Source organism: Moschus berezovskii, chromosome 8 (assembly GCF_049115385.1).
Source record: "Moschus berezovskii isolate FMDL1 chromosome 8, NW_MosBer_1.0, whole genome shotgun sequence".
Classification (NCBI taxonomy): domain Eukaryota; kingdom Metazoa; phylum Chordata; class Mammalia; order Artiodactyla; family Moschidae; genus Moschus; species Moschus berezovskii.
The window spans coordinates 58,290,837-58,318,372 of record NC_142467.1 but is presented as its reverse complement, the minus strand read 5'-3'; the positions used below and the strand labels follow the sequence as shown (position 1 = coordinate 58,318,372).

The 27,536-nt window shown below is 42.9% G+C and overlaps 1 protein-coding gene, 1 long non-coding RNA gene and 1 other non-coding gene across 7 annotated transcripts in view; 1 reads left to right on the top strand and 2 right to left on the bottom strand.

Moving 5' to 3' along the window:
- LOC129559537 (uncharacterized) overlaps positions 1–1,234 on the top strand; it is a 128,487-nt gene extending 127,253 nt beyond the window's left edge. For both annotated transcript variants that reach the window (XR_008686563.1, XR_008686564.1), the window contains exon 4: positions 677–1,234. This is a non-coding gene — a long non-coding RNA (uncharacterized LOC129559537). The remainder of the gene's footprint in view (positions 1–676) is intronic.
- Positions 1–27,536, bottom strand: part of FGF1 (fibroblast growth factor 1) — a 136,153-nt gene that overhangs the window by 33,515 nt on the left and 75,102 nt on the right. Inside the window, exon 1 of one of the 4 annotated variants that reach the window (XM_055431383.2) lies at positions 16,176–16,251. The exons of the other annotated variants lie outside the window; for them this stretch is intronic. The gene's annotated coding sequence lies outside the window, so the exon portion shown is untranslated. Of the gene's footprint in view, positions 1–16,175; positions 16,252–27,536 lie in introns of those variants that run through there. 4 annotated transcript variants of the gene reach the window in all.
- On the bottom strand, positions 14,902–15,023 carry LOC129559660 (small nucleolar RNA SNORA36 family). Its single transcript, XR_008686603.1, has one exon. It is a non-coding gene; the product is annotated as a small nucleolar RNA SNORA36 family (small nucleolar RNA).

The window sequence follows — 27,536 nt, the reverse complement described above, 5'->3', positions numbered from 1 at the left end:
AACTATGTGAAATCAGGCATAGAGCAGAATGGAAATTTATAAGCCCTGCTCCTGGTTACTATAATCTTTTTGTTGGCTGTCAGGGAAGGGGGTTATCTCTGTGTATGTTGGGAGATGGAAAAGACCAAGGCCAATGGACTCCATGTCATTGTCATGCGCTCGGCCCAGCCCTCTGGGATTTGGGGCCCTGAGGAGATTTTCTCGACTTACCAGTGACAACCAAAGTGAGGAGAACACCAAGCCTATTGGAACGTTCATATTAAGCCTGACATATTTTGTTAGCTGTAGCCTCTGGAAGAGAACCTGAGCTCTGACACGTGAATAGGATGTTAAGTATGTGCTCTTACCCAGGAATACAGCAATCACTTTTCAGTGTGAGAGAGTAAGGAACACTGTTCCGCTCTAGCTGTGCTCAGATTGGCTCTGGGAGCCTGGATGAGTCATTAACTTCTTCCAAGATGTTTCCTCCAATAATCCTCACCCTGCTGCCTACCTCAGATTTAAACCTTCAGCTGTCTGAAAGGTTAGATGAGCATAGAATTCATAACACTACTTAGTTTCCAAGTGTGACCTGACCTCTAGGAGATAGGGGTAAGTGGTTATGTTGAGCTGGTTGAAGCCTAATGTGTTCTAGGTCAGCTGCAACTGAATGCTTAATTTAAAATAATTTTTTCAGAGAGGCGGCCCTAAGATGGTGGAGGAATAGGACGGGGAGACCACTTTCTCCCACAAATTCATCAAAAGAACATTTGAATGCTGAGTAAATTCCACAGAACAACTTCTGAATGCCGGCAGGGGACATCAGGCACCCAGAAAAGCAGCCCATTGTCTTCGAAAGGAGGTAGGAAAAAATATAAGAGATAAAAAGAGAGACAAAAGAGGTAGGGACGGAGATCTGTCCCAGGAAGGGAGTCTTAAAAAAGAGAGAAGTTCCCAAACACCAGGAAACACTCTCACTGGCGAGTCTGTGGCGAGCCTTGGAACCTCAGAGAGCAACATAACTGGGAGGAAAAATAAATAATTAAAATGCACAGATTACGTGCCCAACGGTAACTCCCAGCTGAGAAGCAGAACAGACGTCTGCATCCACCACTAGCAGGGGCTGGGCAGGGAGGCACGGGCTGCGTTGCTTAGAGTAAGAACCTGGCCTGAATGTCCCGAGGGCAATCTGAGGGAACTAACTTGAGATCATGAACCAGACTGTGGGATAGCTACCCCGTGAAAAGCCCTAACCTAAGACACCACCAGACCTGCTCACAGAACAAAGGACTGACTAGAGCGAGCCAGCTGCGGACCGGCCCATCCCCTGCCAAGACAGGCAGGGGAGGGCAGCCAGAGCCAGAAGGGGCACTCGTGGCCCAAGAGAGGCATCATCTACCAAACTGCAAGCAGACTTTGTTGCTAACCAAGACTTCTTGGGATTCTGGATGGTCTACATCCACCTGAGAAGGTGCGCCGGTTGTACACCAAGAAAACTGAGCAGCAAGGACGGGGGAGGCGATAAGTTGCAGCGACCGCATTCACCAAACACCTGGTCACCTGAGCTGCTCGGACCTGGAAAGGACACAAAACGCAGGCCCAAACAAGTCTGCGCCTTTGTGGAGTACCCAAGTACCTGAACCTGAGCGGCTTAGACCTGGGAAATGCATACAACCCAGCGCCGGCCTCAGACAGTTCCCGGCAGAGCAACCTAGAGCCTGAGCAGTGTAGACAGGGAAAGCACACACTCCGTGAGCGGAGGCAAACCCACTGTGGCTGAAACACTGCCAGCACTCCCCACACACGCCAGTGATATTTGTTTGCACTGTTCCTACCTCCCCACAGCATGACTGAACAAGTGAGCCTTAAAAGGTGTCCACCACCGTCCCGTTGTGTCAGGGAAGAAATTAGACACTGAAGAGATCAGCAAACAGAAGACGCTAAAACAGAGGGAACCACCTTGGAAGTGACAGGTGCAATAGATTAAAACCGTGTAGTAAGCACTGACTACATAGGAAGGGGCCTATAGATCTTCAGAAGTATAAGCCGGATCAAGGAACTATCTGAAAATGAACTGACCCCACACTGTCCACAACAACACCAGGGTAAGTCCTAGATATATTTTTACTATTATCATTCTTTAAATTAAAAAAATTAATAATAATTTTTAAAGTCCTCTATTACTCCTTTAATTTTCATTTTTATAACCTACTATTTGCAAAAAAAAAGACCCTATTTTTTAAAACAAACTTTATATATATTTTATAATTTTTGTGATTTTGTCCTTTTTTTCTTTAATATTGTATTTTTGAGAATCCAACCTCTACTCTAGATTTTTAATCTTTGCTTTTTGGTATTTGTTATCAACTTTTAAGAACCCAATCTTCAGTATGCATTTTTACCTGGGAGTGAGATTACTGGCTTGACTGCTCTCTCCCCCTTTGGACTCTCCTTTTTATCCACCAGGTCACCTCTATCTCCTCTTTCCCTCTTCTCTTCTCTACCCAACTCTGTGAATCTCTTTGTGTGTTCTGGACTGTGGAGAACACTTAGGGAACTGATTACTGGCTGGATCTGTCTCTCTCCTTGTGATTCCCCCTGTTCTTCTCCTGGTCACCTCTGTCTCCCTTCTCCCTCTTCTCGTCTCTGTGTAACTCCGTGAACATCTCTGAGGGATCCAGACTGTGGAGAGCATATAGGGAAGTGATTAATGTCTAGCTTGCTCTCTCCTCTTTTGATTCCCCCTATGACCACCTGACCTGCCTCTTGAGAAACCTGTATGCAGGTCAGGAAGCAACAGTTAGAACTGGACTTGGAACAACAGACTGGTTCCAAATAGGAAAAGGAGTATGTCAAGGCTGTATATTGTCACCTTGCCTATTTAACTTATATGCAGAGTACATCACGAGGAATGCTGGGCTGGAAGAAGCACAAGCTGGAATCAAGATTGCTGGGAGAAATATCAATAACCTCAGATATGCAGATGACACCACCCTTATGGCAGAAAGTGAAGAGGAACTGAAAAGCCTCTTGATGAAAGTGAAAGAGGAGAGTGAAAAGGTTGGCTTGAAGCTCAACATTCAGAAAACAAAGATCATGGCATCTGGTCCCATCACTTCATGGGAAATAGATGGGGAAACGGTGGAAACAGTGTCAGACTTTATTTTTTTGGGCTCCAAAATTACTGCAGATGCTGATTGCAGCCATGAAATTAAAAGACGCTTACTCCTTAGAAGGAAAGTTATGACCAACCTAGATAGTATATTAAAAAGCAGAGACATTACTTTGCCAACCAAGGTCCATCTAGTCAAGGCTATGGTTTTTCCTGTGGTCATGTATGGATGTGAGAGTTGGACTGTGAAGAGAGCTGATTGCTGAAGAATTGATGCTTTTGAACTGTGGTGCTGGAGAAGACTCTTGAGAGTCCTTGGACTGCAAGGAGATCCAACCAGTCCATTCTAAAGGAGATCAATCCTGGGTGTTCATTGGAAGGACTGATGCTGAAGCTGAAACTGCAATACTTTGGCCACCTCATGCGACGAGTTGACTCACTGGAAAAGACTCTGATGCTGGGAACGGTTGGGGGCGGGAGGAGAAGGGGACGACAGAGAATGAAATGGCTGGATGGCATCACCGTCTCGATGGACATGAGTTTGAGTGAACTCCGGGAGTTGGTGATGGACAGGAAGGCCTGGCGTGCTGTGATTTATGGGGTCTCGGAGAGTCGGACACGACTGAGCGACTGAACTGATTCTCCTCCTGGTCACCTCTGTCTCCCTCCTCCCTCTTCTCTTCTCCATGTAACTCTGTGTACCTCTCCGGGTGTCCCTCACTGTGGATAAACTTTTCATCTTTAACCTAGATGTTTTATCATCGGTGCTGTATAGATGGAGAAGTCTTGAGGCTACCTTAAGAATAAGACTGAAAACCAAAGGCAGGAGGCTTAAGTCCAAATCCTGAGAACACCAGCGAACTCCTGACTCCAGGGAATATTAATCAATGGGAGCTTATCAAACACCTCCATACGTACACTGAAACCAAGCACCACCCAAGGGCCAACAAGTTCCAGAGCAAGACATAACATGCAAATTCTCCAGCAACACAGGAACATAGCCCTGAGCTTCAATATACAGGCTGACCAAAGTCACTCCAGACCCATTGGCATCTCATAACTCATTACTGGACACTTCATTGCACTCCAGAGAGAAGAAATCCCGCTCCACCCACCAGAACACCGACACAAGCTTCCCTAACCAGGAAACCTTGACAAGCCACCCATCCAACCCCACCCACAGTGAGGAAACTCCACAATAAAGAGAACTCCACAAACTGCCAGAAGACGGAAAAGCTACCCCAAACACAGCAATATAAAAAAGATGAAGAGGCAGAGAAATACCCAGGATGTAAAGGAACAGTATAAATGCCCACCAAACCAAACAAAAGAGGAAGAGATGGGGAATCTACCTGATAAAGAATTCCAAATAATGATAGTGGAAATGATCCAAAATCTTGAAAACAAAATGGAATTACAGAGAAATAGCCTAGAGACAAGGATTGAGAAGATGCACGAAAAGTTTAACAAGAACCTGGAAGAAATAAAAAAGAGTCAATATATAATGAATAATGCAATAAATGAGATCAAAAACACTCTGGAGTAACCAACAGTAGAATAACGGAGGCAGAAGATAAGATAAGTGAGGTAGAAGATAGAATGGTAGAAATAAATGAAACAGAGAGGAAAAAAGAAAAATGAATTAAAAGAAATGAGGACAATCTCAGAGACCTCTGGGACAATGTTAAACACCCCAACATTTGAATCATAGGAGTCCCAGAAGAAGAAGACAAAAAGAAAGACCATGAGAAAATACTTGAGGAGATAATAGTTGAAAACTTCCCTAAAATGGGGAAGGAAATAATCACCCAAGTCCAAGAAGCCCAGAGAGTCCAAAACAGGATAAACCCAAGGCGAAACATCCCAAGACACATATTAGTCGAATTAACAAAGATCAAACACAAAGAGCAAATATTAAAAGCAGCAAGGGAAAAACAACAAATAACACACAAGGGGATTCCCATAAGGATAACAGCTGATCTTTCAATAGAAACTATTCAGGCCAGGAGGGAATGGCAGGACATACTTAAATTAATGAAAGAAAATACCCTACAGCCCAGATTACTGTACCCAGCAAGGATCTCATTCAAATATGAAGGAGAAATCAAAAGCTTTACAGATAAGCAAAAGCTGAGAGAATTCAGCACCACCAACCAGCTCTCCAACAAATGCTAAAGGATCTTCTCTAGACAGGAAACACAGAAAGGGTATATAAACTCGAACCCAAAACAGTAAAGTAAATGGCAACGGGATCATACTTATCAATAATTACCTTAAATGTAAACGGGTTGAATGCCCCTACCAAAAGACAAAGGCTGGCTGAATGGATACAAAAACAAGACGCCCATATATGTTGTCTTCAAGAGACCCACCTCAAATCGAGGGACACATACAGACTGAAAGTGAAGGGCTGGAAAAAGATATTCCACACAAATAGAGACCAAAGGAAGCAGGATTCCCACCAACAGCGTAAGAGGGTTCCCTTTTCTCCACACCCTCTCCAGCATTTATTGCTTGTAGACTTTTGGATAGCAGCCATTCTGACTGGTGTGAAATAGTACCTCATTGTGGTTTTGATTTGCATTTCTCTGATAAGGAGTGATGTTGAGCATCTTTTCATGTTTGTTAGCCATCTGTATGTCTTCTTTGGAGAAATGTCTGTTTAGTTCTTTGGTCCATTTTTGATTGGGTCGTTTATTTCTCTGGAATTGAGCTGCAGGAGTTGCTTGTATATTTTGGAGATTAATTCTTTGTCAGTTGCTTCATTTGCTATTATTTTCTCCCATTCTGAAGGCTGTCTTTTCACCTTGCTTACAGTTTCCTTTGCTGTATAGAAGCTTTTAATTTTAATTAGGTCCCATTTGTTTATTTTTGCTTTTATTCCCAATATTCTGGGAGGTGGGTCATGGAGGATCCTGCTGTGATTTATGTCGGAGAGTGTTTTGCCTATGTTCTCCTCTAGGACTTTTATAGTTTCTGGTCTTACATTTAGATCTTTAATCCATTTTGAGTTTATTTTTGTGTATGGTGTTAGGGAGTGTTCTAGTACATGTGTCTCTTTCAATTCTGGTTTCCTTGGTGTGTATGCCCAGCAGTGGGATTGCTGGGTCGTATGGCAGCTCTATATCCAGTTTTTTAAGGAATCTGCACACTGCTCTCCATAGTGGTTGTACTAGTTTACAAGAAGTAAAACTCTCACTGTTTGCCGATGATATGATCCTCTACATAGAAAACCCTAAAGACTCCACCATAAAATTACTAGAGCTAATCAATGAATATAGTAAAGTTGCAGGATATAAAATCAACACACAGAAATTCTTTGCATTCCTATACACTAGTAATGAGAAAATAGAGAAATTAAGGAAACAATTCCATTCACCATTGCAACGAAAAGAATAAAATACTTAGAAATATATCTACCTAAAGAAACAAAGGACCTATATATATAAAACTATAAAACACTGCTGAAAGAAATCAGAGAGGACACGAATAGATGGAGAAATATACTGTGTTCATGGATCAGAAGAATCAATATAGTGAAAATGAGTATACTACTCAAAGCAATCTATAGATTCAGTGCAATCCCTATCAAGCTACCAATGGTATTTCTCACAGAGCTAGAACAAATAATTTCACAATTTGTATGGAAATACAAGAAACCTCGCATAGCCAAAGCAATCTTGAGAAAGAAGAATGGAACCGGGGGAATCAACCTGCCGGACTTCAGGCTATACTACAAACCCACAGTCATCAAGACAGTATGGTACTGGCACAAAGACAGAAATATAGATCAGTGGAACAAAATAGAAAGCCCAGAATAAATCCATGCACCTATGGACACCTTATCTTTGACAAGGGAGGCAAGAATATTCAGTGGAGAAAAGACAATCTCTTTAACAAGTGGTGCTGGGAAAACTAGTCAACCACTTGCAAAAGAATGAAACTAGAACACTCCCTAACACCATACACAAAAATAAACTCAAAATGGATTAAAGACCTAAATGTAAGACCAGAAACTATAAAAGTCCTAGAGGAGAACATAGGCAAAACACTCTCCGACATAAATCACAGCAGGACCCTCCAAGACCCACCTCCCAGAATATTGGAAATAAAAGCAAAAATAAACAAATGGGACCTAATTAAAATTAAAAGCTTCTACACAGCAAAGGAAACTATAAGCAAGGTGAAAAGACAGCCTTCAGAATGGGAGAAAATAATAGCAAATGAAGCAACTGACAAAGAATTAATCTCCAAAATATACAAGCAACTCCTGCAGCTCAATTCCAGAGAAATAAACGACCCAATCAAAAATGGACCAAAGAACTAAACAGACATTTCTCCAAAGAAGACATACAGATGGCTAACAAATATGAAAAGATGCTCAACATCACTCCTTATCAGAGAAATGCAAATCAAAGGTACCATTTCACACCAGTCAGAATGGCTGCTATCCAAAAGTCTACAAGCAATAAATGCTGGAGAGGGTGTGGAGAAAAGGGAACCCTCTTACACTGTTGGTACTCAGCCACTATGGAGAACAATGTGAAGATTCCTTAAAAAACTGGAACTAGAACTAGGTCATATGCTGCCATATGACCCAGCAATCTCACTGCTGGGCATACAAACTGAGGAAACCAGAATTGAAAGAGATACGTGTACCCCAGTGTTCATTGCAGCACTGTTTATAATAGCCAGGACATGGAAGCAACCTGGATGTCCATCAGCAGACGAATGGATAAGAAAGCAGTGGTACATATACACAGTGGAGTATTACCCAGCCATTAAAAAGGATACATTTGAATCCGTTCTAATGAGGTGGATGAAACTGGAGCCTATTTTACAGAGTGAAGTAAGCCAGAAAGAAAAACACAAATACAGTATAATAATGCATATATATGGAATTTAGGAAGATATTAACAATAACCCTGTATGTGAGACAGCAAAAGAGACAGATGTATAGAACAGTCTTTTGGATTCTGTGGCAGAGGGCGAGGGTGGGATGATTTGGGAGAATGGCATTGAAACATGTATACTATCATATGTGTAGCAAATTGCCAGTCCAGGTTCGATGCATGAGACAAGGTGCTTGGGGCTGGTGCACTGGGATGACCCAGAGGGATGGGATGGGGAGGGAGATGGGAGGGGGGTTCAGGATGGGGAACACATGTACACCATGGCGGATTCATGTCAATATATTGCAAAACCAATACAACATTGTAAAGTAATTAGCCTCCAATTAAAATTAAAAAATTTATATTATAAAATAATTTTTTCAGCTGGTATGGATATAGAGTTTTTCTCTCCTCTAATATTTGGCAGAAGTTAGCTAAGCCCTCCCTCCCTCATCATTCAAGCCACAAAGACAGTGGAAAAGATGGAGGAGGCACAGGTAAGCCATGGTTATGTGAGAGAGAATCCAGGTCACTGTTTCAGACTCAGTTCTCAGCTTACTGACAGTTATTAAAGGAATGTTTGTGTGGCTTGCTGTTTCTAGGACACATTTGTGTTCCGTGTGGCCCTGGGCTAGGTCAGATGGGAAGACATGGTTCTAAGAATCAAAGGAAGACAAACACTGATGTTTATTTGTTTTTAATTTCTGTCACTGCTTAAGCAATGCAGAATACCTATGAAGGAGGATGTTTTGCAAAGTGTATTAAGCCATTGAAGGTAAGTGCATAGGCATCTGTTAAGGTGGTAATTGGATATGTGTCCTCAAATTCAGTATACGTAAAACAGATCTCACCTTTGGCCTCAAATATACCCCAGGTCCTTTCTCTCATCTCTTTGAATGGTGTGACTCAAAAGCCTGAACTCTTCCTTAGAGATACTCATTTACCTTAGATTTTGATAAGTCAAATATACATGTTAGAAGAAATAGAATATATTCATTCCAACCAGCAACTGACAGGTATAAGGGAGAAGAAGTGAAATGAATAAAACTGTACTTATCCAAAAGAATCTAGAAAAATAGAGAAAACTAATAGAAACTTAAAAACATTGCTAGTAATCAAGTGGAAGAAATAAAATATATTTATAATCACAATAAATGTAACTGGGCTAAATTTGCTAGTTATTGGATTTTTTTTTAAAATCCATCTACACTGATTACAAGAGACACATTAAAAGTGTGAGGACACAGAAAGGTTAAAAGAAAAAGGATGAAAAATAGACACCAAAAGTTAACAAAAATTTAAGTTAGTATAGCAATATTAATATATTAATAATATAAAATAGGTCTGTGGCAAAAAGAATGATCAGGGATAAAAGGGATCACTGCATAACTGTAACTGGATCAATTCAATAGAGAGATGTAAAACTTCTAAGCCTGTGTATACTTAAAGACGTAGCCTCAAAAATGAAAATGGACAAATGTATGAAGAGAAGTTGTTGACTGGTCCACAATGATGGTGGGAGATTTTACCAAATTTGTATCATAAATAATAGAGCAAATAGACAAAAAATACTACAGATGTGGAAGATCAAAATATAAAATTAACATGTTTAATTGAATGAACCATATAAGAGAACCCTACACCCAACAGTTAGTGAACACCATTTTTCTCATGGACACACAGAGCATTTACAAAAATTGACCATGTTCAAGGTCATAAAGTAAGACTCAACACAAACAGAATTTTGTTGAGACTATTCTTTGGTTAGAGTAGAAATCACTCCCACCCATCCCACGCATGACAAAGCCCTTTCAACCATGCCTCTTCAATGTCTGCTAGCAGCACCCTCCCTCCTGCATTTTCACTGTGCTCCTGAGAGCAAGTGTAACACCTTCTCTCACCTGGGCTGCTGAGACAGGCAGCAATGGCCTGTCTTCTCCAGCACTGTTCTCTTCCAGTCCACTTTCTACCCTGCTGCCAGTGACCTTTCTAGCGTATGAAAATGAGCATTTCTCTCCTATTGAAGATCTTTGACTGTGTCAGTGGGTTCTCTGCTGCTGTCTGGATAAAATCCAAACCTATGACCTATAGCCTTTCCTCATCTGGTCCCCACCTAACCTTGTTGCCTTTCCTCTCATTGTTCTGCTCTTTTTAGAGTCCCCCCCACACCCTCACGCTCACCCAGCCGCGTTCTCTCTCTCTCCCCCTTCTTCCACGCTTCCACCGTGGCCTGGCTAAGTCATACTCATCTTTCAAAAATTCAACTCAGATATTTCCTCCTCCAGAAAGCCTGTTTGGACACATCCCCAGCCCTAACCTCTGTACTGTTCCTCCATTCCACAGACACCAGTTTAGATTAGTTGATTCCCTAATGCTCCCATGGCAGCATTCCGTTTATTCTGTCATAGCACTAGGTGTAATTGCTGTACGTATTCCCTACTTAAACCATTCATTATTTTCCAATCGCTCTGGGATAAAGAGTAAAGCCAGAACAAGGACAGCAGGGTTCTGTGAGGACCAGCCCTGGCATCTACCCCTGCTAATGCCCCTTCGTGTTCTCTTTCTAAGCTTCTACTTCCTTGAAAACATGGATTCCCACCCACCTTAAGACCTTTACCTACGCTATTCCCTCTCTGGAGCACCGTTCTCCTCTTCCTCCCCTCTACCTTACTCACCTGGTTAACTCCTACTTTTTTTTCTAGTCTTAGTTCAATTCTCATTTCCTCAAGCCTTGCCTGACTTCCTTAACTGGATTAGGTTCCTCTAGTTCTCCCAGGACCGTTTAACATTTCTTCAGAGCTCTTATTTCAGTTTTTAATTACACCTTCATTCTTATGATTATTTAATTTTTTTTGTGACTGAGCTGTCAGCTCCATGATAGTACAAACCAATCTGTCTTGCTCACCATGGTAGTCTGCTGCTGCTGCTGCTGCTAAGTCGCCTCAGTCGTGTCTGACTCTGTGTGATCCCATAGACAGCAGCCCATTAGGCTCCACCATCCCTGGGATTCTCCAGGCGAGAACACTGGAGTGGCTTGCCATTTCCTTCTCCAATGCATGAAAGTGAAAAGTGAAAATGAAGTCGCTCGGTCATGTCTGACTCTTCACGACCCCATGGAATGCAGCTTACCAGGCTCCTCCATCCATGGAATTTTCCAGGCAAGAGTACTGGAGTGGGTTGCCATTATACCTGGCAAAATGCCTGTTACTGAATGGGCATTTGATAAATATTTGTTGAAAGACTGAATGAATATAATTTGACTATGTTTGCTTGACTGTCTCCTTCATTAGTCTCCAAGGCCCTGGAATAGAAACTGTGCTTTTTCTTTCTAGACCCAGAACTTAGCAAATGGCTGGACATAATCAGTGTTATGTGCATTTCTGTTGATTGAATGAATACCAGGCCAGTCCCTTCTCAGGAGCCTCTCATGGAAACATATTATCAGGACACCTAGTTAGAAGGTGGTGTCCTAAAGGTGTTAATAGAGTATCTAAGGCAAGAGCCTACATGCATTTTAGTTTGGTTCAGGTTAGGTCTGGAATATCCTATCCTATGTTAAAAACAGGCCAAGACCTGGTTCTCATCTTGTAGAAGATACTTTGAAGGAAATTAAAGATCTTAAAGGAAGGGATCAGACCCTTTGGTCTCAAGTCTGACCTCCTTTTCTCACCTAGAGAAAGTTGGTAGGGTCTGGAAAAAAGTTTCAGGTGTTATTTCTGCCAGGGAGTGTCAGGTTGGCAGGTACCCACTTCATACCCTCTGGTGAGGAGAGGGAGACAAGTGTGTTCTTCTCTCCTATTTCCTATTCTACTCTTGGTGTGTACCAGGTCTGCACCAGGACTGAGGAAGGAATGGAGCCATGACTGACTGGTTTGGGCTATCACTTCTGCGTGTTCCTCCTAAGCCAGATCTGTTCCATGAGCTGAAATCTCATCTTCCAAAGTTAGCAGTGAACTATGGACATGGCCATGGGATGGACTTGACAGTGGCATGTAGGAGATGACTCCTACAAATTTGTGAAAGCCAATTTATTAATTCATGAATTTTGCTAGCTGTTGTTGAACCATTAGTAACTTGTAAATTGGCCCCAGGGAGAGTATTTACACCACAGAAATTGACAAATGCTGTAAGAAAAGACTTTTTCTCTCTATTCTTTCTTTCCGTCTCTCCCTCCCTGCCTGCCTTCCTTCATTTTTTTCCTCTGACTCCCAAACTCAGGTTGGAGTTCCGGCTGGACACTCACTAGTGTGTGTCTTTTTTTTTTTTTTTAACTCATCTCCAGAATGGAGCCCCGTAGTAGCAGCTACTGCTTGAAGTTCTGTAAGCCATAAATAATAATACATGCAGAGCACTGAGCCCAGCACTTGAAAACTTGTAAGTATTCAGTATATGTTAGCTTGATTACTAGCCTCCATGTATCTTAGTTTGGTTTTGCCAGTTATCTGTGCTATTAAAATTAAACAAAGTTGATTTTTAATGTTTTCTGATATTTTAGCAATATTTGAAAATATTTTTTAAGTGATGGAGTAGAAATTTTCATATCTCTGACATGCATTGATGCTCTCTTCTCATTTGCTTAGGTGTTGACTATGATCTACTATGGGTTTGTGTGTGTTACTGTCCAGGATGATAGAAAATCTATGTTTCAGTTGTCTTCATCTCCAATACACTTTAATTTAGTATTCTTCTAATCCTTAAGTGGAGAAGGAAATGGCACCCCACTCCAATACTCTTGCCTGGAAAATCCCATGGACGGAGGAGCCTGGTAGGTTGCATTCCATGGGGTCACGAAGAGTCGGACATGACTGAGCGACTTCACTTTCACTTTTCACCTTTATGCATTGGAAAAGGAAATGGCAACCCACTCCAGTGTTCTTGCCTGGAGAATCCCAGGGACAGGGGAGCCTGGTGGGCTGCCGTCTATGGGGTCACACAGAGTCGGACACGACTGAAGTGACTTAGCAGCAGCAGCAGCTAATCCTTAAGAATCCCAAAGTCATTGAGAATAAACTATCCCCTGGCTTCCAGAATCAGATCTTACATAAGGGAAATCAAAATGTCATTTTTTTTAAAGATAACTTCTACTCTGTACCTGTCAAGGGCTGGATGCTGCAGATGTTCTGAAAATTTGCAAAATAAAAGAAGGAAAAATAAAATTAAAAAGGCCTGAAATCCCTAATCCATAATTCTGAAATTCTGTTCAGTTCAGTTCAGTCGTTCAGTCATGTCTGACTCTTTGCAACCCCATGAATCGCAGTACACCAGGCCTCCCTGTTCATCACCAACTCCCAGAGTTTACCCAAACTCATGTCCATCGAGTCAGTGATGCCATCCAGCCATCTCATTCTCTGTCATCCCCTTCTCCTCCTGCCTCCAATCCCTCCCAGCATCAGGGTCTTTTCCAATGAGTCAGCTCTTCGCATGAGGTGGCCAAAGTATTGGAGTTTCAGCTTCAACATCAGTCCTTCCAATGAACACCCAGGACTGATCTCCTTTAGAATGGACTGGTTGAATCTCCTTGCAGTCCAAGGGACTCTGAAGAGTCTTCTCCAACACCAAGACTCTGAAAACCAGAAGTCCTTTCATAATTCATATGTGGCAAAACTTGACACAAACTGTCCTAAGACTTTTGAAAGTTTTTTTTTTTATTCCATTTTGGGTTAATATTTGATTTTAGGCTACTATGCCAGACATCTCTGGAATTGTTCCATCATATGCAATATATATGCCGTCTATGGGGTCGCACAGAGTCGGACACGACTGAAGCGACTTAGCAGCAGCAGCATACAATATATACACCATGCTACCTTTCTAAATTCTTCCAAATTCTGGATTTTGAAACATATCTAAGTCTTTTCAAAACAGGAATTCTGGACCTGTAGTAGAAATCATAATGTCTGCCTTTAAGGTATTCACAATCTGGCCATACCAGAAGTATGAAGTCATGAAGTTCTGCTTTAGATAAGAGGGACATAGATGGTTAGACCAAGTGTAGCCAGCAGGAAGTGGGGACTGTTCATCTAATTGGGCTGTGTCACCCAATGGCTCAGTCCCAGCCCTAGGTCTTATACTCTTCAGTGAAGAGTAGAAAATATGAGCAGACACATACATTCCAAAGAATCTCCTCCAATATCCTTCATTCCTTCCCTTGATTCCCAAGTTTAATTAAGCAGTCTGGCTTAATCATTCCCAAAACACTTCCCCCTTAGAGCATCATTTGTTTAGACATCAGGAATTCTTTTAAATGCTTAGAGAAAACGGTCTCTATTCAAGAGGAAAAACAGAGTGCTCCCTGGCGCAGCTGTGTGCTCTGTGGGCCCCAGGTTTGTCTGGGCTTAATGGTACACCCCAGGCCAGAGCATCCAGCAGGCGCTCAGCCATTATGAAAACCTGCACACATCTTCAATGGAAACGTCCTTCCTGCAGACTGACACTTTAAAGCCCCAGGGCCTCGAGCCAAATGCAAAGTGATTCTGCCGGGGCTCTAGCAACCCTTTCCACCCATCCTCTAACTTCCTCTTACTGATGTGTCTCCAAAAATCTCTGTTGTGCAAGTTAACAGTCTCCAGGACCAGCCCAGCAAGGAAATTCCTTTCTTGAAATCAACAGACCTTCCAGCTCATAGAAGGAGAGTCTGTTTGCTGAGTTTTTTTTTTTTTTTCTTTTCTCCTGACCTAGAAAATTTGGCTTCTACAAACTCAGTCTTTTGAAGTATGTGTTTGTTATCTCTTTGGAATTGCTGAGGCCTTGCCCTACCATATGTTTCCCAATAGCCTACCATGGACATACCCATAAATAATAGTGACCTTTTCTCGAACATTTACTATGTACCAGGTACTGTCTTAAATGCTTTGTATATATTATATTAATTAATCTTGAAGAAATTCTGTTAGGCAGGCATTGCTTTTATTTCTTTGTTTTTATTTCTAGGAGGTAAATGAATAGAGAGATATTTTCTAGCAGTCAGCTATCCTAGCCAGTTTGATGTCCCTGAGTTTAATTAACAGAACAGAGATGCTGCCCTAAGCTGAACTCAAGGCATTGCTTGTTTGTCCCCTGTTTTGCTTCTGAAGACCCTGAGACTCAGAGAGCTTAAGTAATTGGTCTTAAGGTCACACGGCTACATAAATGTGAAAACTGAGAGCTGAAGAAAGACTTTTCTGACTCTAGAGTCCATGATTTGAATTGCCAAAGAAACATGAGAAAGAGAATAAAATGCCTGTTGGATTAAGTGATTCTTTTTCTATTCGTTCTACCCTACCAGCTTCCATAGCTTGCAAAGGCCCCTGGACTGTGTTCTGCTGGAGGTACTTTTTTCCTTGAATGAAGTCTTTGACGGGTTCTCCTTTGACACATGACTATCGTCTTCCCCAGCGATATAGTAGCCCCCACCAGCACTTTCGTTATTGTCATTGTGATGCTTGCCCCAAATAACCCAACAATAGCTAAACCTTTCTTGGCTTTTGTCACTGCAGAGTCATTTGCCTTTACTTTTAAAGGGCTGGGGTGAGGTCTGAGGTCACTGGGCAGACTGAGTGAAAGATCTTCCTTCCTACTGTGTTGGAAAGGCCATGAAAAAGGGAGGTTCTTATAGACATGGCTTTTATTTTCTGTTGGGTCTTTAACTGCTTGCATGACCTGGTGAGTCATTTAATTTTTCTGATCCTTATTGGTAAAAGGAAGCTGTTAAGAGGACTGATCCTACTGTGGTACCATGAGGACTGGAGAGAGTGAGGCCTGAGAAAGGCCTTGCATGTAGTGAGTGAGTGCCTTGAAAATGGAAGGTATTATGACTGTTGTTGGTAAGAGCGTATGTTTTATCCTATGTGTTGATTATTTACTTTTTTTTTTACAACATTTAGCGTTTCACAAAGCATTTTACATGAGTAAACTATCATCTTGGAGTGCCAGTTACATAGACTGTACGTTAGGTACTTAGCAATCATTTCATATTTGCTCTTCCTGCTGTTATGCTGAATGGATGAAGGCCTCTCCTTTTTTCTCTGGCTAAGAGACCTGGGGTGCAGAGAGGCTGCGTGACTTATCAAAGCAAACCTATGACTTAGCCAGGACTAAAACCCTCAGTCTCGAGACATCAGTTTGTCCTGCTGCCTCCCCTCTGTGGGGCAAACTCCTTTCCAAGGGCCCCATGCTCACTCGAAACATTAAAAAATAAAAAAGACAAAACTCACATTTCTGCCAGACAGTGATTTCCAAATGTCTCTGGAAGAAGAGTTAGCAGTCTTGGCAGGCGGTTTTGTGTTGCAAGGTGCTTGGATACGAAAGAGGAATGTAAACCCCATGGAACTCGTTTCACATGTCAGAGTCTATTCTGGATCTTGAAAGTGGGCCATGGAGGCCCCAGCTCTGCCCCAAGAGCTACATTCCTGTGGAGGCATCCAGCAGGAAGCGGCTGGGGAGCAGGGCCCAGGACTCACAGAGGGACCCAGTGGGTGTCATAGTCAAAGGGCAGGAAGAAAAGAATCCCCCACCCCAGCACCAGCCTTCCAGAGCCTGGTCCCTGCAGAGCTTGCCTCAAGGCAGTGTGAAATTTGTTTCCTTTTGTGTTATTTCTTTTTAAGGACTTTGGCTATTTTTATAGATTGCTTTCACTTGCCTACTCTCTTTGATCCCACATGAAAAGTCCAAAAGGGACCAGTGTCCAGTTTGCACTGTTTGCCCCGTTTCAGCACATCTGATGGCTCTTTGGCCATGTGACCCCATCACTGGTGTTGTCCACACAGGTCTACACATAGCTCAGCTATTGATGGGAATCAGAGAGACTTTATGGGAAGGGGATGGAGCAAGAGAAAATCACCACCAAAGGCCCCGGGAAATGACTGGTGTTTGATAAAGCTTGGAAGTAAGCTGAAATTTGTATACAAGAAACTCAACTAAGAGATAACTCTGCCCCTCATAGCTAGCGTATCCAGGAACATACACATTGCAACCAAGACACCATTTATCAGGAAAATCACAATGATAGCACAGGACCAATAACCAGGGCAGTACACTCAGATGTTTAACATGCCCTCATGAGAGTTGTCTTTAGTTCTGGCAGGTAGCTGGAGGCATGCTTTGCTTTCATCCTTCCCACTCCACATGGTTTCTATCCTTGTTTATTTCTTTTTATCTAACTGACTTTTCAAAGTCACTAATATCCTTTACTGTCCATTGCTCCCCTCTGATGTTTTAGAGATCAAAGCGCCATTACATTGGGTGGCGTGGTTTGAAAAATGGGGCACTTCTATGTTACTGGCCTTTGAAGGCACATTAAGCAACAAGAAGTAAGGGGAAGAAATGTCAGAGAGCCTTCTTATTTCTCTGGGCTGCAATTTTTTTGCACATAATTCCTCTTGACTTTCAAGGAGCCTACATTCCTTGGCTCCTTAACATTGTCAGGTTCAGGGGGCTCCTCTGGAATTTGATAAATCTAGACATTTAGGTGGGACCATGGGGTGGGGCAGTCAGAAGGCTGAACATTTCCTAACGTTTTCATGATATTGTGTTCCTAAGCTCTTGATGGTATGAATAACTTTTCTGTGGATTTGTTCATACAGAAGATAGATAAATAAATGAATGTTATTTTTCAAAACTGGCCTGCACTGGATCAAATCATTAGGTTGTCAAGTTTCACATTCTGTAGGGAGCTAATTAGATTTGCAAAAATTCTTAACAGCATCTTCAACTACATGACCAATGGGAGCCTCCCTGAGTCTACTTATGTTGGGCCCACCCTGTCTAGGAGAGATCCTGTCACTTCCTATCCTCTATCTCAGACCCAAACATTTATGATAATTTATGATTTTTGTTAAAGAATAGTGTTTGCCGGAGTTGGAACCACTGGTTATCCCTATAGGACTTTGAAGGAATTAGTGGAAGACCCATCCCTTTTTCTTTCTCTTATTTTCCCTTCTATCTATTCATCCATCTTTTCTTTCTGTATTTATTAAATGCCTGTCAAGTATGGATATATGCCAGACATGGTAAAATAGGTAATAGTATATCTACCTAGTATATATTACTGTGAGGATTAAATGAGATAATTGTACAGAATTATTTCTGGCAAAGCACCTAACGTATTAAGAGCTTGATAAGTGTTAGTCATTACCATTACCATCAGAAGTATTTATGAAGCAACTATTTACACCATTTGTCTCAGAGTCTCCACAATAAGGAAGGAAGGATACCATTGAAACCACCAGGGTCTTTCGATGATATATGTCATTAATTCCCCTTCCATCATGTCTATTTTAGAGTAGAGTTACATATGGGTGGGGATGGTCAGCTCAACAGGACAAGAGTGAGGAACATAATGTCAAGTTTTTCAGTAAAGATAGGATCGATGACTGATTTTCCCCTGTTGCCCCAACTTCCTTAAATGACTTAGCTCAGCACTTGTACTGAGCTCAGAACTTGTACTCTTTATAAAGAAACGATATTTTGTTTATCATGGACTTTTCTGCATAAAATTTGATTTTTAAAAAGTCTTGCATTAAAATATCATTTCTCTTGATTTCTAAGTATATTTTGTGCCCAATGCAAGTGCCTCCCTCATCCTACCCTGGTTCAGTTCAGTTCAGTCGCTCAGTCGTGTCCGACTCTTTGTGACCCCATGAATCACAGCACGCCAGGCCTCCCTGTCCATCACCAACTCCCGGAGTTCACTCAAACTCATGTCCATCGAGTCGCTGATGCCATCCAGCCATCTCATTCTCTGTCGTCCCCTTCTCCTCCCGCCCCCAATCCTTCCCAGCATCAGAGTCTTTTCCAGTGAGTCAACTCATTGCATGAGGTGGCCAAAGTATTGCAGTTTCAGCTTCAGCATCAGTTCTTCCAATGAACACCCAGGATTGATCTCCTCTAGAATGGACTGGTTGGATCTCCTTGCAGTCCAAGGGACTCTCAAGAGTCTTCTCCAGCACCACAGTTCAAAAGCATCAATTCTTCGGCGATCAGCTTTCTTCACAGTCCAACTCTCACATCTATACATGACCACGGGAAAAACCATAGCCTTGACTAGATGGACCTTGGTTGGCAAAGTACTGTCTCTGCTTTTTAATATACTATCAAGGTTGGTCATAACTTTCCTTCCAAGGAGCAAGCATCTTTTAATTTCCTGGCTGCAATCAGCATCTGCAGTGATTTTGGAGCCCAAAAAAATAAAGTCTGACACTGTCTCCACTGTTTTTCCATCTATTTCCCATGAAGTGATGGGACCAGATGCCATGATCTTTGTTTTCTGAATGTTGAGCTTCAAGCCAACCTTTTCACTCTCCTCTTTCACTTTCATCAAGAGGCTTTTGAGTTCCTCTTCACTTTCTGCCATAAGGGTGGTGTCATCTGCCTACCCTGGTACCAGCCCTTTTAGCTGGTTGACCTCTCTGAGCGCTCATGATCAAGCCATTTGACTCAGTTAAGGGCTATCAAATTCATGTTCTTGACACCCACTGCCAGTACCCAGCCCAGTTTACCACTGGCTCCTATCTTGACGTCTAAAGTAGCCCCTTGTTTGTCCTTGGTCCCCTCCAGTCATTACTACACACAGAGTCAGAAGATCTTTTAAAACCAATTTCAGGTGATCACTCCCTGGCATAAAACCTATAACTTTCCATTTCCATAAAGTTAAACTCAAATCCTTAACCATGGTCTGAGACCCTATGACCTGGCCTGACCTCCCATTCCTCTCTCCCTCTGCCTGTCACTCTCCATCCACTCCGGTCTTCTCTTGGATCCTTGAGTCCACAGTGGTCTCCACGTGGCTGCCTTCATCACATGGTTCCCTCTCTCAGCAGTACCCTTCGCCACCTCTTTCTGCCTTGCAGATGGCAGCTGAAGCGCCACCTCCTTAGAGGTCTTTCCTGACCTCTGGTCGAAGTTCTGCCGCCCTCTGCCTCTATTGTTCTCTTCTGTTGCCTCTTGTTCTTTCCCTTTTCAACATTTCTCATCATTTGTAATCTCATTGTATGTCCACCCATATGTTTACTTGCTTTATATCTTTCTCCCTGACTCAACCGTAAGCTCCTGGACAGAGCTGGGCTTATTCACCACCGTCTCCCCAGCCTCTAAACCATGCCTGGCACAGAGAAGTCACCCAGCTCTTTACTGAGTAAATGAGGGAAGGAAGGGAATGAGTGGAGAAATCGGTTTTCAGCTTGCAAAACCTTGATCTAAGGACTCCCACACACTGAGGAACTTTTATGTCCTATTCTACTCTCTGTCGTCATGAACTTTGCTCTTCTAAAGCAAGTGTTTTTCCCTTGGATTATTTTTATAGAAAAAAGGGAAGCAAATATAGAGATAATTATTGATTCTCACTCATCAAGTCGCTGCTCCCTATCACCAACATCCTTCTGAGAGCCTGCTGCAGAATTCTTGGGAACCACAGGAAATAAGTCCACTAACCACTTGAAATGCTCTTATAAAAATAGACCGGACTTGATCTTCTTCCTGTGGAAAGGCCTCTTTCTTCAGGGCAAATGTTACAAAGAAATTCTATCTGCTCTTAGGAGCCTCCCTCTTCCATCATCCTTCCACAGGACTTATCTGGACAAGTGTGGAATCTTGTTCTGACCCTCTGCCTGGGTCACCATCTGAGCAAATTCTTCCTTTATTATTTTCATGCTGTTGTTTCTATATTGAAATGGTGAGATAAGCGGACAGAAGTCAAAGCCTGGGGGAGCTATTGGGATATTCAGCTGTGCACTGGAACTCCCTGAAGAGTGGTGTTACTGTTGCCAGAGGCCATCACCACTATGCCTGGGGTGCGCCTGGTGATCATTATCTGCTTACTTTAAAATTTTATTACCAAGGTGCAGTTTTACTTCAGTTCAATGTCCTTGTGTAAAGGAGGCTTTATTTCTCTAGTATAATCACAAAAATATCCCATCAGTAGAAGGCAGTGGTCAAGACAAATAAAATCAAAGGACACAGTCACTGGCTTCTGCTTAGGTGCTATTCTGCCTGCTCAGCTCTTTTGGTTATCAAGAGAGAACAACAATTCTTATAGGGGAGTTGAAAACAAAATTGTACCAAAATGAAGCTTTCTCCCTGAACAGTGAAAATGATTGAAGGAGACTTCGAAGCGGGCAGTGGTCTCCCTACAGTGGTCCTGAGAGCTGTCCTAGCACCACTCAGAACTTCCCCTGTAGCAGCAGGGGCACATGCACCATACTTGATGAAACAAAGTGTCAGTGCTTAGGCTTTATTGTGACACCAGTTCAACAAAGAAGCAGAGAATGCCAGTCAGTCCCCTTAGAAATCCTGAACTATGAGGAGGTGATAGAAAAATTAGAAAATACAGATAAACAACAGTGAAAAGTTTTAAAAGATTGTTCATGAACTTGTCAGCCAGAGAGAACTTCTTTTAACATTTCCATTCATGGAAATGTAAGCATTTTACAAAGTGGAATCATATACGTGAATCGTATATACAAATATCTCAGATTTCCTGCGACACAAAACTTGCTGCTTTGTTAATTTTCTGCATTGTTTGCCTAATTTCTACTTTGTTACTATCTACTTTTATCTTTATTTTTTCCTATTACTGCTTACTTTTAGTTTACTTTCTCCTTTTATTTTTCAAAACCTTTTCCTGCAGAATCTTGGGTCATCAATTTTAAACCTTTTAAAATATTTTAATGTGAGCACTTAAAGGTAAAATTTCTAATAATTGTCTTGAGTTACCTCCCCAAATTTTTGTATGCTGGGTTTTGTATATCATTTAGCTTAAGCTATTTTGTAATTTCTTCTTTGATTATTTTTTCTATATGTGTAGTTTAATTGAAAATATTTTAGTTTTCCTAGATATGTTATGGTTTTTGATATCTAATTTACCAGTGATCATAGGATTTCTTCTCTATGGTTTCAGTTCTGTTAAATTGATTCAGACTTGGCCTAAAGAAAGTGGTATCACATGTATGATTTTTTTTTCATTAATAAACGTAAATCTACGTACCTCTCCATTTGTAATGGCTACAAAGGATTATAGCATTTGGTTATAAGTACAAGCAAAAGTGTGTCAACTAAGCCTCTATCATTAGACATTTAGGTTGTGTACTTTCTGTCACTGTTGTGAACAAAATTGCTCTAGGCAGCCTCACCCACCAGGCCTTTATGTCCTTAGGAGGATTTATGGAAATAGAATTGCTAGGGAAAAGCATACACATTTTAAGTTTTTTACTCAAAATTTTCAGAAAGTTTGTACCCATTATGTGCTTCAGTTCAGTTCAGTCGCTCAGTCGTGTCCGACTCTTTGCGACCCCATGAATAACAGCACGCCAGGCCTCCCTGTCCATCACCAACTCCCGGAGTTCACTCAAACCCACCTCCATCGAGTTGGTGATGCCATCCAGCCATCTCATTCTCTGTCATCCCCTTCTCCTCTTGCCCTCAATTCCTCCCAGCATCAGAGTCTTTTCCAGGTTCCATATATACTCCTTGACTTATTATCAGTATTTCCCTTCTTATTCCTATGTCTGCTCTTCAAGGTAGAGAAATTAATTTGAAAGCTTCTGACCTCCTGACTGGTTTCCGAGTCCCCTCATAAACTGGGGCCCTTGCTCCTTTTGCCTCTACTTGCTCTGAGGATGCCTGGCACCGCTCGTGGGATCTTGCTGCACACATTCCCAAGCCTGTGACCCAACGTAAAGGATGCTTTCCCAGCAGTGTGGGCCTGTGGAACTTGCCAGAGTTCAGTGAGCCCTGGACTCCTGGGGAGCAGATGCCCCGGACCAGCACTGTCTCAGGCGACCTTGGAGGCATCCTTTGTCTCTTTGACACTTCAGGCCACTTCACTTCTTTGCTACACTGCCCTCATCTCTCAGTTCTGACAGACCACTCCTGACTTCTCTTCAAAGCTCACCTCCTCTATGAATCACCTGGTATTGATGACTGTTCAGTCCAGCAATTCCAAGACCTCTTGTGATATCACCTCTAAGTGATTTTATCCACTATTAATTTATAAATTTACAGTGAATTCTTGCAAAGGGTCACCACACACCTTATTAAATGTGGGGCTCTTGTGTAGCATGAAGCACAATGTATTGAAGACAGTCAGTAAACACGTGCTGAAATAAGAACTTAGCATCTCCCAGACTGAGGCGTGGCTTGGCATAGCCAAATGCAAAATGGCAGACAACTAGGAATTCTTGCTCATTGAATATCCCAAGTAGTATCTATCCTTGTGTTTAAGTGTTTAATTAAGAGACGGCCAAGGCACTGGGTAGAAACTCACTGAGATTCAGACCAGCAGGTGTAATTCCATAGTTGGTGTGTGATTCCAGGCCAGTGTCTTGTCCTCTCTGAGTCTGTTTCCTCTCCTGAATGGTACCTGCTTGTGGGGTTGTTGCAAAGATCCAACTTGGTAAGAAGGTGTAAAGTGAATAGCACGTGTGCAGCATGTGATCAGCTCACCATGGATGACTTTATTAATATCCTTTGTATTTAGGGCATTTACTGAGTGATACAGTCTCCCTCTGAGTTTAGCCTGTGGTCTCCTCCTGCCATACCCTTCTGTGTGCAGCAGAAACAGGCTGGGAAGGCCACTTGGTTTTCTCTAAAGTCCCCTCACTTCATCCTTCCACAGAGGAGGGAAAATGGCTGCTTTGCTTTCAGGGTTTGCCTTTCATGACTCCTGAGATCCAGGGAACAGAGCCTCAGTCAAGTGGTTAGTTAAAACAGGATAAGACTCATCCAGCGTCCCTAGGTTGATGGCTCATTGTTTCATGAAGCTATATAGTTTGTACCTATTCTTTTGATTGTCTTATGCCTTTCCTGTTAATTGTAATTAACCAGGGGCTGGCTATCTCAAGAGCACTTATGTGGTAACAGTTAAAATGGGAGATGGATTGCACAGTTAGGAAGACTTGGGTTTCAGTCTGGATCTGCACTTACTTGCTGGGTGACTTTGGGCAAGTCATGTCACTGTCCATGCCTCGGTTTTCTCATCCATCAATGGAAATAGTAATAGTAATACCTCCATAGGTTGGTTGCGCATTAAATGAGATCATGCATTAAAACACCTAGCACATTCTATGGTGCCAATACCTGTGAGTTGCCATCATTTTCATGCTTAATTCCATCCCTGTCATCACCTTGCCTTTGCACCGGCACAGGTCCTGGCCTAAGAGGTCCCTTCAGTCAGTGTCAACTTAAGTGAATGAAATGAATAGAATATGTGTCCCATCCCCCTTTCTGCCAGAAGGCGAAATCAATAATCTTCATTGTCCTACCGATCTTAAGTATAGTTTGCGGTATTTTACTATGAACAAAGTTGTCAGTGTCCAGGAGCAGCTGTGAGTTTCCTCCCTGGCCCCTGTGTTACCAGGCAAGCACAGGGCATGACATTGCCTTCACGTCATTATTCCTCAAGGTGGCACCTCACTGAAGTGAGGGTCCCCTCCCCAGGGGTCCTGATCCACTGGGCCTGGGTTGGGGCTCGCACCTTCAAGTTCAGCAGACCTCCCCTAGGGATTCTGGTGCACACCAGGATGTGAGAACCACTAGTTTGGGATAGCCTTCTTCTTCTTTTTTTTTTTTTTTAATGAATCAAGAGAGAGGAAAGGAATTCAGCCTAGAAGGGCCAGCTTGGTTCTTTTTCTCATTTTAGCAAAGTCACTGAAATAGCTCTAAATCTACTCACGTTGTTTTCTTTAAAAGCAGTGGCTCAGAGGACACTGCCATTTTGTTATGTTTATTTTTTCTCTTTCTTTCCATTACTCATATTTCCTTTGCTGAATTATTGTTTGTGCCTGCTGGGGGTTGGGTGGGGGCAGAATAAGACAGAGGGTAAGGTGAGATGAGTGAAGGCTCCAGGTCCTTCTCAGCCCTTTTGCTCTGAGAGGCTGGGATGGGAGGGAGGCCTTCCTTTCTCTGCTGTGGAAGCCACAGGCCACGAGCAGGCAATGTGTCTCACCTAGGGCTGGTTTGCTCTGAGGTTCTGGCTTGCTGCTCATGGTAGAGCCTGGTGGAAAGGCCCAGATTTCTCTGAACTGAGTCAGAAACCAGTTCTGAAGAATTAACTGGGGCCTCATCACAATGTACAAGCCAGAGTAAGATTAAATCAGGCCTCCAGAGTGAGGGAGGTTGTGCGGCTTGGAATTGCAGTGCAGTTCTGTTGTATTTTCATTTCTCTCTGCTTCTTAATTTATTTGGTAAAGTTGTTCTCAATTGTTCAAAGATCTGAGCATTCATTCATTCACTTGACACATATTTAATGAGCACCTACTATGCGTCAGGCATGAGGAATGTAATGGAGAAGAAGGCAGATGCAATGCGATGCTCTTGAACCTGGCGTTCTAGTGGGGAAGACCCACCATGAAAGAAATCCCCAGTGAACTGAACGTTAGAGCAGCGAAGTTCAAGGCACCTTCCAAACTACATAATAGGTAACTTACAGAGCCTAGGAGATGGGAAGACTTCCTGGAAGAAGGAGCATTTATATTCCTCGTGAACAAGGGGAAGAAAGCAGCAGGAAGAGTGTGTGCAAAGATCCTGGGTCCACAAAGGGCATGTTTCATTTAGGGAACTGAAACTAGTCCACTGTAGGTGAGGGGAGAGGGCTGTGGATGGGGAACTGGTGGGGCCCTGCAAGCCTTTGTCTAAAGACCACCAAACAATGCAGGTATCAGGTTGACATGATCAGATTTGCATTTTTAAAATGTCAGCCTGGCTGCTGAGTACTGGAGAAGACTTCAGGGAAACTAGATGCACTGGTGAGAGGGACTCAGCAGGTAGACATGGGTACAGGCCAGATGTGGTGTACACACTTCACAGCTACCCAGCCACTGGCCTTCTCTCAGAGGGACAGCAGCATCCAGCCAGCACATGGTATCATGAGATGAGCTAAAGTTGGACTGAAAAATCTCACCACCAGGTATACCAGGAAATGTAATTTCCATAGGAGATGGTGCTGCTGGGGAAATGTGGGCACACTGATCTTTAGGTGCAGATTGGGAAGGGAGGCACCTTGGTGTCTTAATAAACGACACAGAATCTGGGGCTCCAGAAGGCCTTGCTACCTGACCTGCCAACTAGGACTCTTGTCCTTGCTTTTCTTCATCCTTCCCCGACTCACCAGGTCACTGGACAAGTCATCTATCCTTTGGCTATACATGTATGAGCTCAGAAACTCGAGTTTCCTAATCATGCTACTAACTTTATAAAATCTACAAGATTGTGTCAGCTCAGGGCAGGTCAGACAGCCTGGAGGGAACAGAGTGGACCAGCTGGCTCTCTAGATGACTCTTGGTCTTATGATTCTGTGGGACTTGGTGACACCAGAGGAAATGGCTGGGGTCACCTTCAGGGCACTTCATTCATTCACTCAGGAAATGGTTAAAGTCTTCTGGCCTCATCCTCAGGTGGTGAAGAAAGTGGCAGAGTCTTCCCCCGGGGAGCTTATGTAACAGTCATTTCCTGAGGTGTAACTGGTAGTCCACAGTGCCCCTCATTTCTCCTGGTCTTGTTATTGATTAGCAAAGCCCAAGAGTTCCCTGGCCTCAAATTCCTCAGTGACCTCTAACAGGGGTAACCATCTTTTGGTTCCAAGCTGGCAGTCACCTCTGGGCCTTTGAACTTGTTTCCTTGTGGCCTGCACCTCTCTTTGCCAACATTGTCCACTGCCCACTGCCACCCAGGGTGTTCCTGCTTCTTTCTCAGCCATGCCCTCAGGGGTTCCTCAGACGAGCCTTCCCTGACCACTTGCCCCAGATCCAGGCCCAGCCTCCCAGCAGATGTCCTTGCCCCTCTGTAGTTCACTACAGCTGCTTACTGACTGTCCCTCCCATCAGCTTTGCTCCATCAGGGCAGAGCCCTTGATTTTGTTGCTCAGCTGTTTATCTCCAGCATCCTGCACGGACTGGCACATAATACGTGAGTAATAGTGTTTGTTGGAGGAAAGAGGGTGGGAGAGAATGATGGTCTGGACATGTTGTGCATTGTATGTTTTCCTGAAAAGTCACATGCTACACTTAGAAGACCCCTTGTGAATCAAAGCCTGAAAAACTGTACTAATGTGCCAGTTGCCGTACTGAACCAAGATATTAGTATTTTTAATAGATTAAATCAATCATAAATTCATCCTATACGTTTTCTGAAACCATTGATCCCCATCCCACAAAAACTAACCCAGTCAGTCAGGAAGATGAAGAGACTGTGGGAAGAGATGAGGTTGAGTCAGTCTGTTATTATTCATTACTTCATTCCAACTATATACTATGATTTCTCAGGCACTGAGGATACAGCACAGTCCCGGCCTTCGTTGTCTGTTCTTATTCCTATGGGGGAGATAGTAAGTTTGTAAAAAGTGAACAGCCAAATGAGAACATCTTTCAGTGCTAATTCCTGTATCTCCCTGTTGAAATCCCACAGCAGGTGGCTGGAGGTGGCGAGGGCACTGGTGGATGGAGGGTGGTTGGGGTGTCTCAGGAAGTGACATTGAGTTGAGGCCTTGGGGGTGGGCAGGAGTTCAGCGTGTGGGCCCAGGGATGTGTGCACAGCCTCGTGTCCTAATCTGGAGGAGACTGAGTGATCCTCCTGGGTAAGGAACTGGC